Source organism: Emydura macquarii, unplaced genomic scaffold (genome assembly GCF_026122565.2).
Source record: "Emydura macquarii macquarii isolate MOO-44397 ecotype Brisbane River unplaced genomic scaffold, CSIRO-AGI_Emac_v2 contig_3517, whole genome shotgun sequence".
Taxonomy (NCBI): domain Eukaryota; kingdom Metazoa; phylum Chordata; order Testudines; family Chelidae; genus Emydura; species Emydura macquarii.
Window position 1 is genome coordinate 477216 of NW_027133654.1, and position 11584 is coordinate 488799.

Below are 11584 nucleotides of genomic sequence, written 5' to 3' on the forward strand. Positions count from 1 at the left end.
AGTATGTTTTTTAATTTGAGGTATACATTTAAATTGAGCCTCTATTTATGGCAGCCACATCTGCCATCTCACTGTGAGCTAGTTTTTATTGCAAAATCCTGATCCACTCTGCTGTAACAGATAGTCTCTCCACAGCCATTTCCCAAACACGCATAATATTACGTGTTCTCATGAATATATTTGACCTTTAAGATGTTGAATAATATGCATGATCAGTGACTAATGCAGCATGATTCCTTTGTAAACAGTGTATTGAATCTGTCTACAAAGAAAACACCTGAATTATTGCTAACTTTTTCCATATGAAAAAGGGGTGTAGCTACATCGCTGGCTTAGTTTTTACAAATATGCTTTTATTTAATCTCAAACACTTAAATTCCGAACAGTTGAGTTCCCAGAGGAGACATTTTATAGCATCCTGAGGATTAAGTTTAGACAAAGTGTCAGCTACTCATCACTACTTTAAGGATGAAATTACCTGTAATTTTTCCAGCCCACTAAATTAACATGATTTGGCTTTGAGTTGGGATGACAAGTGCACTTTTTAATCCAGTACCGTGTCATCTATCAAATGGCAACTTTAACAAAAGTTGAATGTTATGCCATCAGACATGTACATCAAAACAAAACTTAAGAATGCACTTGTTTAAGGTGAAAAAAACGTGCAAGCAAACACCATAGAGGATTAATATTTAAGGATGATAACCAGCATAGCCAACTTTTTGTTTTAAACTTTGATGCCTAGAGTTAGGCTTCTACACCCACATTTGCAGAACCGCATTAGACGTGGACTGACTTTTAGAGGTGCTCAGCAACTTCAGCTCCCATTGTGAATTAATAGACTCAAGCACTTCATCAATCAGCTGTTAATGAAATGGCTTAACCTGAAAAACAGTATGTAAAGAAACAATGGAAAATGCTGCAGTACCAGAACAACCAACTGAGCTGCTCTGTGCAAGAGACAACCCACCAATACCTAGCCTCAGACAAACCTGTTCTGGACTGCAACTAAGATTGATTGATTTCTTTTAAAACAAGAAAAACCCATCAGTAGTAACAGGTGAAGAAAAAAATATAACAGCCTTTCCTATTGGAACAAAGTGAGTGGAAAGAACACAAAGACAGGTTCAGGAGAACTCAATATTACATAGGGCCATCAAATGTCAGGCATCTAGCTATGTATTCAGCACCTATGGTGAATTGGGAACAGTTATGGAATGGCTCCGGGCCACAGTGACAGGTGAATTGGGGGGGGAGGGGGAGTGGTGTTTTAATGACCTAACTCCTGGTGAAGGCAAACATCACAGTCCCGATGTTGGAGCAGCGCTGGTGGGACATGTCCACTGGAGCCAGGTTTAATGATCTCTTTGCCCTCACACTCCGAACATTGGAAACTAAATCCAAGTGTGCGACCAACAGAAGCAGCTACATTTTAATGACATTTTCTTCGACTATCAGGTAGTAGGGACTGCAGCATACATCAGCTCTTGCAGGCCAGTGACAGATGAGTAGGACCAGCCAAATTTTAACTTACACATTAGGGCATGAGATGCTGGGGCCACATCAGGCAAGAGCAAGGAACATACCTAGAGGAGCGAGCAGAGGTAAGTAACAGTATTTCTGGCTGTGGGGAGACCTTCAGCTTCAATCCTGTAAGCGCCTACCAGTACAATAGCATCCAACCACCTCTGCTAGACCTAGTCATAACTTTGGATGGGTTGTGAGCCACAGCAATTCCTACTTCAGCCCTTCTGGGTCATCCATGCCTAGCTACACCATAACGTCATTCCATAAAGGAATTCTGTCCATTCTTCTTTTCTTGTTTGAATAAGTTTCCAACTGCAAAAAAATCTTCTGAACAGTCTAACCTTTCCCTCCCCCATTAAGAGGGATCTGTGTAAAGGTTTTTCTGAAAGAAGGTTGATGCTTTTCCCTTTTTTTTTTTTTTTTTTAAAAAAACAGCCACCACATTTCTACTCTTGCTACAAGTTACACTTCACGATAACAATGCTCTTGAACAATAAGTCCTGCTGTTCACCAGCTTTAAATATTTTAATGTGTTAAGAAGTTTTGGCTTCATAAACACTAAAAGCCCAGCACTAATGGTTTATCTTATTTAAAAAGCAGACATTATATACATGGCTGAAGTTGTGCTAGTTAATCCATTTTCTCTCCCCCCCTGAAATCTGTGTAATAGACCAATGAAGTCACAAGGAAGCAGTGGATTGCTTCTTGGGGTAGTTAAACTCAGAGGTGGGCAGGGTCTGAGAGCTTGAAATGTTGAAATCAACCAGGCCTGATTAACTGGTTGGCTGTGCCTGGTTTTTATTTGACCAGCCAGATGAAAATACAGGCTCTTGGTCAAACAGGCCCTTTTTGCTTGCTCCGAGTGATTGTCCTCTTCTTCACCCATCATCTACCACTCTTGCCAGCTGCTAATTGCCACCTGTGAAACGCCAACACTCTGCATCGTAATTGTGGATCATCAGCACACTCTAGTAGTGTCAGCACTTGGGAAAAAAAGTGAGCAGCTTGAACCACAAAAAGGGGACAGAGCAGCTGCACAGGCCCAGCATTGAGACAGCATCTGACATTTGTAGAAGAAAGATCTCAGATACTTCAAATCGTCTTTTATAGACATTTCAGAGCATAGTGTTCTATACCCTTGGCCACATGCAAGCTGCTGAGGCATCTTTTGTGCCTCTACACTGGCCCATTTCCATTCCTTCAGTAACCTGCTAAAGGCCTGATCCTGGGAAGTGATGAACAGAGTACCTCAGTGTAGGATTGGACTCCGTCTGTAAACCCAAACCTTAGCCATATAAAGGTTATTCTAATCTGACTGATATTTAGGAAGTACTTTATGTACCAACCTTGTCTCTGAATTTGGGGTACAACGGATACAATTGGTTATCAAACCCAAGTCACTTCTTGTCAGTCTTTGTTCAATCTTCAGTTTAATCTTCTCTACCAATGCCTAATTCTGGCCTTTCCCAACTCTTCCGGACCTGCTTTGTAATAAGCTGTAATGCATGTCATTATTTACTGCCTCTCATACATGTTTCTTCATTATCCTCATTTGCCATGTAAAATAGTCTTACCCTCCCCAACTAAAGTTAGTAAAATTCAGTATTCAGCAAGTGACTTCTTAGCACTATACAAAGGTGAAGTATTAACAGCATCTACTTTACTAAGAGGCAAATCTAGCCTACAGCTGTCTGGCCACGGTGGTGCCTGTGAGAGGAACTGGCATAGCTGTGCTGTGCTAGAGGGATTCTTCTCTTGGGTAGGTACATAAAAAAAGAGCATGTGGATTGATCTGTGGGGTCTCCTTGCACAGCAGCACGCAAGGGTTTGATAGGGCATGCAGTAGGAAGGACTAGGCCAGAGGATCCAACAGTAAGTAGTTATTGCTGTACTTCCCCTCCTGAAATCTTATTGGGCCGTATAGGCCTACTTTAGCCATTGAAATGAAGCAGACCCTGAAGATGGGCCCTGCAGACTACATAGAGGATTCCATCGCCACACAGTGTCCTCCACTAGGTCCCTAACTTTGCTAATCTTACTTCTAAAGCACATCTGGCTGCAGTAAGGGATACTCTATTGCAGTGTTTCTCAATTAAATTTGGCCACGGAACCCTTTTGAACTCAATAAATAATTGCGGAACCCCCCAAACTCTTAACAGTATTTTTCCATATGGGGCCAAAAAAAATGTCAAAATAAGCAAATTATATACAAACAAATAAGTCAGCGTTTCTCAATTAAATTACACTTACACTCAATACCCTCCGCCGAAAAATCCGGGACATCTTCCCTTTTTCGGCGGCGCGGAGAACAGCTGCTCACGGAACCCTAACAGTGTTCCCGCGGAACACCAATTGAGAAACACTGCTCTATTGTATCTCCCAAGATTGCATCAGTTTCTGAATCAACAAGCTTCTAAAGAAGCTTCTGGATAGACTGCTATGCAGAGTGTATCACAATTTCCCTAGACATCTACAGCCTCTAGCGCCAAGCATACACTTGTCCTAGAAGCTCAGAAAGCTGAAGCAAGTTTTTAGCTTAGTTTTAAACATGCATGGCACAGCAGAGCAGGATTGACTTTCATTTTTGTGGTCTGTGCCTATTTCAATGAAAGTCCTAGCACTGTGAAATAGTTAATCACTTCATATGTACCTGAATACAGTATTCAAATTTCTCTCCAGAACACAAGACAGCTATAACTGTCATGGTGCATGGTGCTTTAAAGAGATGGGTGCAGATCCTCAGCTGGTATAAACTGTCAGAGCTCCATTGAAGTCAATGGATCTATGACAAATTTACACCAGCTTAGAATCCATCCTGCAGTGTCCCATCCCTAACTGGCTTTCCATCAGAGCTTACATTTAAAACAGACAAGCTGAGATAAAGGCATATTTACTTGTGGTACCAATACAAAACAGAGTAATTTTTCACCACATATATTGTATCCCTACAATTCTGGCACTTCAGATAGTAGTCTGTTTTCACTGGCCAACAGGAGTTTCACTTTTGCTTGGTCCATTCAGGTCTGTTTTCACACATCACACAGTGCTGCAATGGCTGAAAACACCCAAAAGAGAAGGTTTAATGCAAAGAAAACATAGCATTGACATCTTTAAAATGCATTGATTTCTATTATAATTATAATTTGGTAATGTTAAAATAGTGCCTAGACCCCTGTCAACATCAGGGCCCCTTTGTGCTAGGTGCTTTAAAGAGTGGGAGACAGTCCATGCCCTGAAGAGTTTATAATCCAACTAGACAGGTAAAAAGGTAGGAGCGGGGGAGGATAGCCCAGAGAGGTAAATGAATAATGACATACCTCTAGTTGCACAGTTGGTCAGGAGCAAGACCAGATTCCAGGTCTCCTGATTCCTAGTCCAGTGCCCTATTTTATTTAGAACCTAATCTGACTGTGTCCCTTTTCCAACTATAAGCAGCATTTAGTTCACTTTCAAAAAGCCTTCTCTTATTGATAAACCAGAACATGCAGGAACAGTAGTTACAGTTTTAGTTCCTGTACTGCTGGAGTTAGCAAGCTGGCTGTGGCCAGCGCTAAAGTTGAAAGCACTAATGTTATTTAAAATCTATTTTCAAATACAGCTCACAGGTTAAGGTGGTGAGAAGTGCCGGGTACTTATGTAAATTCTCAGACTGTGCTCAAGAAGAGGATGCTGCTTTCTTTAGGAAAATGTCAGCTATGGGACTGTCCATATAGTCACCAATGTGATACCCGAGTTGTTAAAGCTTATGCTATGCCACACAGCACTATCTGTGTGTTTAGGGCTGTCTCTCCACCATTTGGAGGAAAAACAAAATCTTCAAGAAAGAAAGTTTCAAGCCAGGGTAAGTGCATATTGCTATTTTTTGGTTAACAGTAACATGACAACTTAGAACTTTTGCTGTTGATATGATTCAAGTACACATCATGGCTTTGCTGTCAATTGTCAGGAGTCTTGGCAGTATACGGTTTTATCTAGTTCATTCAGCTAGCTTTCCCTCATGTAAATTTCCTAAGAGTCCTTATCAGCTATGTACTCCAACCTTTTCCTTAACTGTTATTGCCTGTGAATGTATTCTAATCAGAAATCTAATTATTCAGCTTACAAACACCTTGTAACGAAGACAAAGAACTATTTAGACCTCCTCTAGTGCAAGGCAATACCATTCTCCAGTATATTTCTGAAAGTCTAAGGCTTTATAAACAAACTGTTGCATAATGTGCCTTATTTCCATTACTGCAAAGTATAATAAAAATCCTTGCATTTTGACACCTCAGAGGATTGGCTTCATTTATATCTGAGACGTGCTGTCAGAACCCTCCCAGTTCAACAGTCATTTTGCCACATTCCACAATAAACAGTAAACATATTTATTAGTATAAAGTTAATATAATCATTTGTGTACACAATAATACTTGCAATTTTATATATTGGTTAGTAGCAATCCCTCTAGCTATTCTCTTGCTACCTACTGTGTGTTCCTACTGAGTTTTCCATTAAAAAAACCAAACCTCCCTAAGTTAAGAGCATGTCAGAGTTGAGAACTCAGAAGTCAACAACATTCTAAGTTAGGGTTGAACACAATCTTCTCTCTGCCTCTTTGTGCATTAAAGTTCTTATGTGATCATTACCCAAATACATTATAAGTAATTTTCTCCAATCTTAAATATGTAGCATTTACTGCTCCTATGTAGCACTTGTGAAAGGCATTTCTACATCAGAAGCCCTGACTCATTTGCTGTACAATTTACAGTTTTTTCAGGCACCTAATGATATTTTTGAAAATTAGTATGATCATGTAATTAACGCATACAGAGAAGGGGCATAAAAAGCTGCACATGCAACCTTATTAACTTTTGCATTTCTTGATTTGAGTGTTCAAACATACAGCTATACATCATTGGTTCCCAAACGTTTTGAGTGAAAGCCCCACTAGTGAACACTAGGTAAAACACATGGCCCTCCCGCCCCCCCACCAGCCATAAACACATATAACCCCTATAAAACACAATGATAACAACACTAAATTACATACATAATAAAATTACTCTTCTCTGGCACAGCCATGATCACATGCCCCATGTGGCCCCGCCTCTTCCTGTCCCTCATGGACTGAGGGTAATGGAGGCTGGCCCTGGTGGATTGGCAGGGGCTGCTTCTCTCTGGCCAGGTGCCCAGCTGGCATGGGGCATTGCTCCTCTGCTCTGGCCAGTGTGGAGCTCAAGGCTGCTCCTCTGCTCTGGCTGGTACAGAGCTTGGGAGGGGGAAGGGGCTTTGCCCAGCTTGGAGGGCTTAATGACTTCAATATAATTGAAGCCTCATGGGCCCCCTGTAATCTTTGGCGCCTTCCCAAGGGGGTCCCTCAGTTCAGCATGGGAACCGTTGCTATACATGATATGCAACAGGATGGATCACTTGATGATTACCTGTTCAGTTCATTCCCTCTGAAGCACCTGGCATTGGCCACTGTCAGAAGACAGGAGACTGGGCTAGATGGACCAGTGATCTGACTCAGTGTGGCTGTTCTTATGTTCACTCAATAGGAAATTCTATTACATGCAAATTTGTTTTAAGAGAAAATATATTTAAAGCAATTCACTGTGGTTTGACCCAACAGAATACTCAGTCTCTTACAAATGTAAACTCAGTGATGCAAGGACTGACCAAAAGCTGGCCACTTTCTCAGTGGTTTTGCTCAAGGTATCCTTCAAAAAAAGTCACCTTTAAGCAAAGCCCATGCTTAGAATATTCCAGCCCAATAAATTAAAGTTTTAACGAAGTTATAAGGAGTTCAGAACGCTAGGTTAGAACTGAAATGATTAAGATTTCCATAACACTTAATGCTATCACTCCATCTATAAATACATGCAAACATCTCATTAATTCAGCCTTAATTTTCCACATTTAATTCTCAACAATGCAAAATAAGTTTCCACCCACATTATCTTGACTGTATTGCCTCTCCTTTTATAATAGTTTATAACACATTTTATTAAAGGTGTAACTTAATATATTACAAGAATAGAAAATGTTAGACATACAAGACAGTGGTGTTAGTTGCTGTGACTTCAAACCTGATCTTGTGCATTTCCTCACTTTGCAGGACCAGAGCCTGAAGTCACTGAAATCAAATACACAGATAGAGAATCCCACACACAGCCCTATTGAATTCAGTAGTGCTTTTCATAGGCTCAAAGTCCACACTAATCAGTCCAACTAAACTACTGAGTGGGTAACACTGACTTTGTAGGTAGGGCTTGGTTGTTTTCTTTTGTTTTTTAAAACTTTTACTAAAGCCTCTTAAAGAATAGAATTTGCAACGGTAGTACCAGCAATAAAATCAGTTCAAAGAGAACATAACCCCTTGAAGCAGAGGCGGTGAGAATGAGGTAAGAAAGGAGGTTCAAATGTTAAAATGCTTTTAATGGTACCATAGCAAGAAGTGCAAGAGTTAAAATGAAAAGCCAAAAAGATAATCACACACATTTCTCACAAGCCCTCATATGTATTTTGATAGGCAGCCCTTAAACAAAAGAAAAACCCATTCTTCTCTAGCCTCTCAACAACAGTAGAGTTTCCATAAAAATCACAGAGTAAGCTTGTGTCAAGAAGATCCTATAACCCACCTCCCCATACTCCCAGCCAAGTTGACTATAGACCTCCTGAAGGTGCATCTCACATAGGACAGCAAACAGCTTCCCTGCTCCTAGGGAAGTGAGTCTCAGAGGGAACAAGTCTTCAAAAGAAGCTCCCCCTTGTAAACAAATGAAAGAGTTGGAATGATTCTTGACAGTGGTAGCGTCCTGCTTTTCAATAACTTTAAATATTTACAGCTATAAAGGCCCCTATTATGCTACACTATGTTGCTATAAGACACATCATTCACACGGAATAACTATTCAAGATAATTATGCTACCTTAATTAAAAGTTAATTAAGTAGCTATTCCCTAGCACCCTGATGAGTGGTACAGAGAGAAGCCAAATTGCATTGAAATCTGGGAGAGGGATTAGTCAAAGAGAGAAAAACTGGCTATTGGGTATGGTTCCTCACCTCGCATCCTGTCTGCATGGGTGAGACCAAGAGAAGTGGGAAGGAGCTATACTTCATGACCTGCTCCTCCCAAAGAGCTACAGAAGGTCCACAGCAAAGTCAAGCATAAGTTAAATGTTGCTTCAGACAGAACAATGGTCCTGCACATTCAGATTCTCCTCCAAGGAGGCACAAAACACACTTGGTCCATCTGAATCATAGCTGCTGCAAACCAGCATGAAGGAAGAGTCCCTCCATGCAACTAGCTAGGTTTCACATCAATGAGGTCTGAGATTCAGGTTCTAGTAGATCCCTTGTTTTCCACCACATTTTCTGAAATTGTTTCCTGGCTAAGTCACACCAGATGGGGTCATGGATCAGCAGGAGGGGTAGGGGATGGAGATGGATAATAAGTAAGCTGTTATATCAGAGGTTTTGAATTAGTGCTCCCCGACACAATCTTTCACACAGAATAGGAGCATAGGGGCCTCACAGTGCTACTCTACTTCGCAAAGTAACTGTGAAAAAAGCACATTCTCAAATCAACAAAAGTGATTTACACTCCTGTTAGCCCACAGAGCCAGTACAGCTCAGATTATAAACTGGAGTCTATTCCACTTTATGCACTATGAAGAGCACTATAAAATCCCATTACAGGCCTGTTATGTAGCATACTCACTGTGTGCACATCCCCTTGTCGGGATGTGATACTGCCAGGGGTCCTACAGGGAATGCCAGAGATGAGAACACCAGTTTTTGCACACCATGCACTGCTAGGGTCATTTGGACTGGTTCTCCAGCCAAGTCTCTCCAGAGTTCAAAAACCTCTCCTGGCTTAACAAAGAGGACTAATTGAATATCCAAGTAAACCTCTAACCTAAAGTCTTTCATCCCCCTCTAGCACCACTGAAGTGCTCTCACTGACTTTACCTCAGCCCCCACTCCACAGCAGTCTACTCCACTCCTAGGGGTTTCTTCCTGCAGGAAATTCCTACCTCTACACTCTCTGGCTTAGCCAGCTCCCTCAGTCTGTTTAGGGGCCCCAGATGATTAACAGCTGGACATCTAGCTTCCCCCCTTCCCAGGAGGCAATCAGGAACCCCACAGATGTTAAGCATGTCACTAATTGGGGTTTGTTTTTCTTCTCTAGGTGGTCATGGGGATTTATTCCATCACCAAGCCTAATAAGTTACACCTGTGCAAACCCAAGTGACAGAAATAACAGCTAACATTGAGAGTATGGTGTTTGTAGAACGTTCATGTATGATAGGTCAGAATGAATCCAGGTCATATTTGCTAGCCTGACCATTGTAAAAACCACGTTTTTTCCTTGCAAACTGGGCACTTTTTTCTACAGAATTACTGAGACACAACAAACATGGAATCCCCATAATGTCATTTTTATAAAGCATGGCTTTGTTTCAACTGATTCTGAGGACAAAAAGCCTGTTTTCATGAATTCAGATATTCTGTTTAACATTGCCCTCCAGTTCTTTTTCCTCACTGCTTCAGTTTTTAACAAAAATACTCCCTTATGGAAAACTGTTTTCCATCCAAAAGTCATTTCTACATGAAGCAGTGGTAACCACTGTTAGACCTGTTTTCAGGCAGGGTATGTAACACTCCTAATGTGGTATGCAGTGCTGGTGCCACTTTTGGAGTTCTGGTGGTTTCTGCCTTAGTGAGCAAGGCACAACACTTAATATTTTCCTAAGACAAAAAGTTTGATATGAAAACTAAGATTGCAAAGTTAAGATCTCAAAAGTAAGGAAATGCTTAAGTTGACTCCCCATGCAGCTTTAACGCTGCCACTTGTAGGTATGCATTACAAAAAGGTTTAATATAAGCTCTAACAACACCATCACAAACTATTTTTACAAGACCTCCTGCCTCAATCAGTTTGCCTGCTGGGCAGAATGGTCTTGTGGTTATGGCATTAGACTGGGACTCAGGAGATCTGGTTCTTATATTACTATCTCTGCTACAGGTTTCCTGTGTGCCACTTTGGACAAGACAGTCTCTGTGTGCTTCAATTTCCTATCTGCAAAATGCATCTCATCCCTGCTGTGAAGATGAGTTTATTAAATTTGAGCAGCTGAATACTATTATGATAGAGCTATAGACAGCCCATAGAGCCGACATTGCATAGTGAGTGAAGCATGGGTACATAGTGAATGAAGTAGGGCCTCCTCCAGGCTCAAATTCTGTTCAGTTACAATAGTGGAAATCTGGATTAACTCCACTGAAGTCAGTGTTACTTTAAAGCAGAGTTAATTTAAAGCAAAATGTGGTCCTCATTGTGTAGGTTGGACAGTGTGCAGCAGAAGGGGCAGCTAAAAATAATTTACAAGCAAATATATACAGATACTTATTCATATTTTCCATGGATTAATTTCCTTAAAGAAAAGTGATTTAAAGTATTAGTATGTGGCAACTAGCAACAAAAGCTTTCACCTTCACTACTCTTACTAATTTTAATATATTCCACTCTTTCCTCATATATGGTGCTACCCCCAATTTGTGTATTGATAGAGGCATTGTTTCTATGGAAATAAGTAGTGAAAACAACTGTAATGCATAAGCACCAGGGGATTATTATGTTTGTGCATTCAAACAACATTGGAATTTCTTGACTCTTGAGAGCATAACACTGCAACCTCAGTGTTCTCACTGCATATTCTTTTGCTCTGGATGTGTGCGAACATTTATGTATGACCCAATGGGACAGAGAGGAAGGAAGGTAACAAATCTTTCCAGAACAAATTGTCCCAGGCAATCCATCATCCTTTTTCTGGTCTGCTCCATATGCTCAGGGGCTGGTAGGTGGGACACCCACCTACTACACCAGGTTCCAGCTCAGGGGTCCTCTAATCAGCAGCCAAACTCTGCACTCCTATTTCTCAGTGCTTTTCCTGCTGAGCCTTCTCTTATCTTCCTAGCTCATCCCGTCCCAGGTTTGCTAACTTCCCCACTCTCCTCCCAGGCAGGGGCTGTCGCCTACCCTCTATAGCCCCAAACACATCTCTCTT

The 11584-nt window shown here is 41.1% G+C and overlaps 1 long non-coding RNA gene across 1 annotated transcript; it reads right to left on the reverse strand.

Moving 5' to 3' along the window:
- Nucleotides 1-4242: 4242 nt before the first annotated feature.
- On the reverse strand, nucleotides 4243-9558 carry LOC137145248 (uncharacterized). Its single transcript, XR_010917617.1, has 4 exons — nucleotides 9486-9558; nucleotides 9235-9389; nucleotides 7566-7645; nucleotides 4243-4582 (listed from the first exon to the last, which is right to left on the reverse strand). It is a non-coding gene; the product is annotated as an uncharacterized lncRNA (long non-coding RNA).
- Between the last annotated feature and the right edge of the window lie 2026 nt (nucleotides 9559-11584).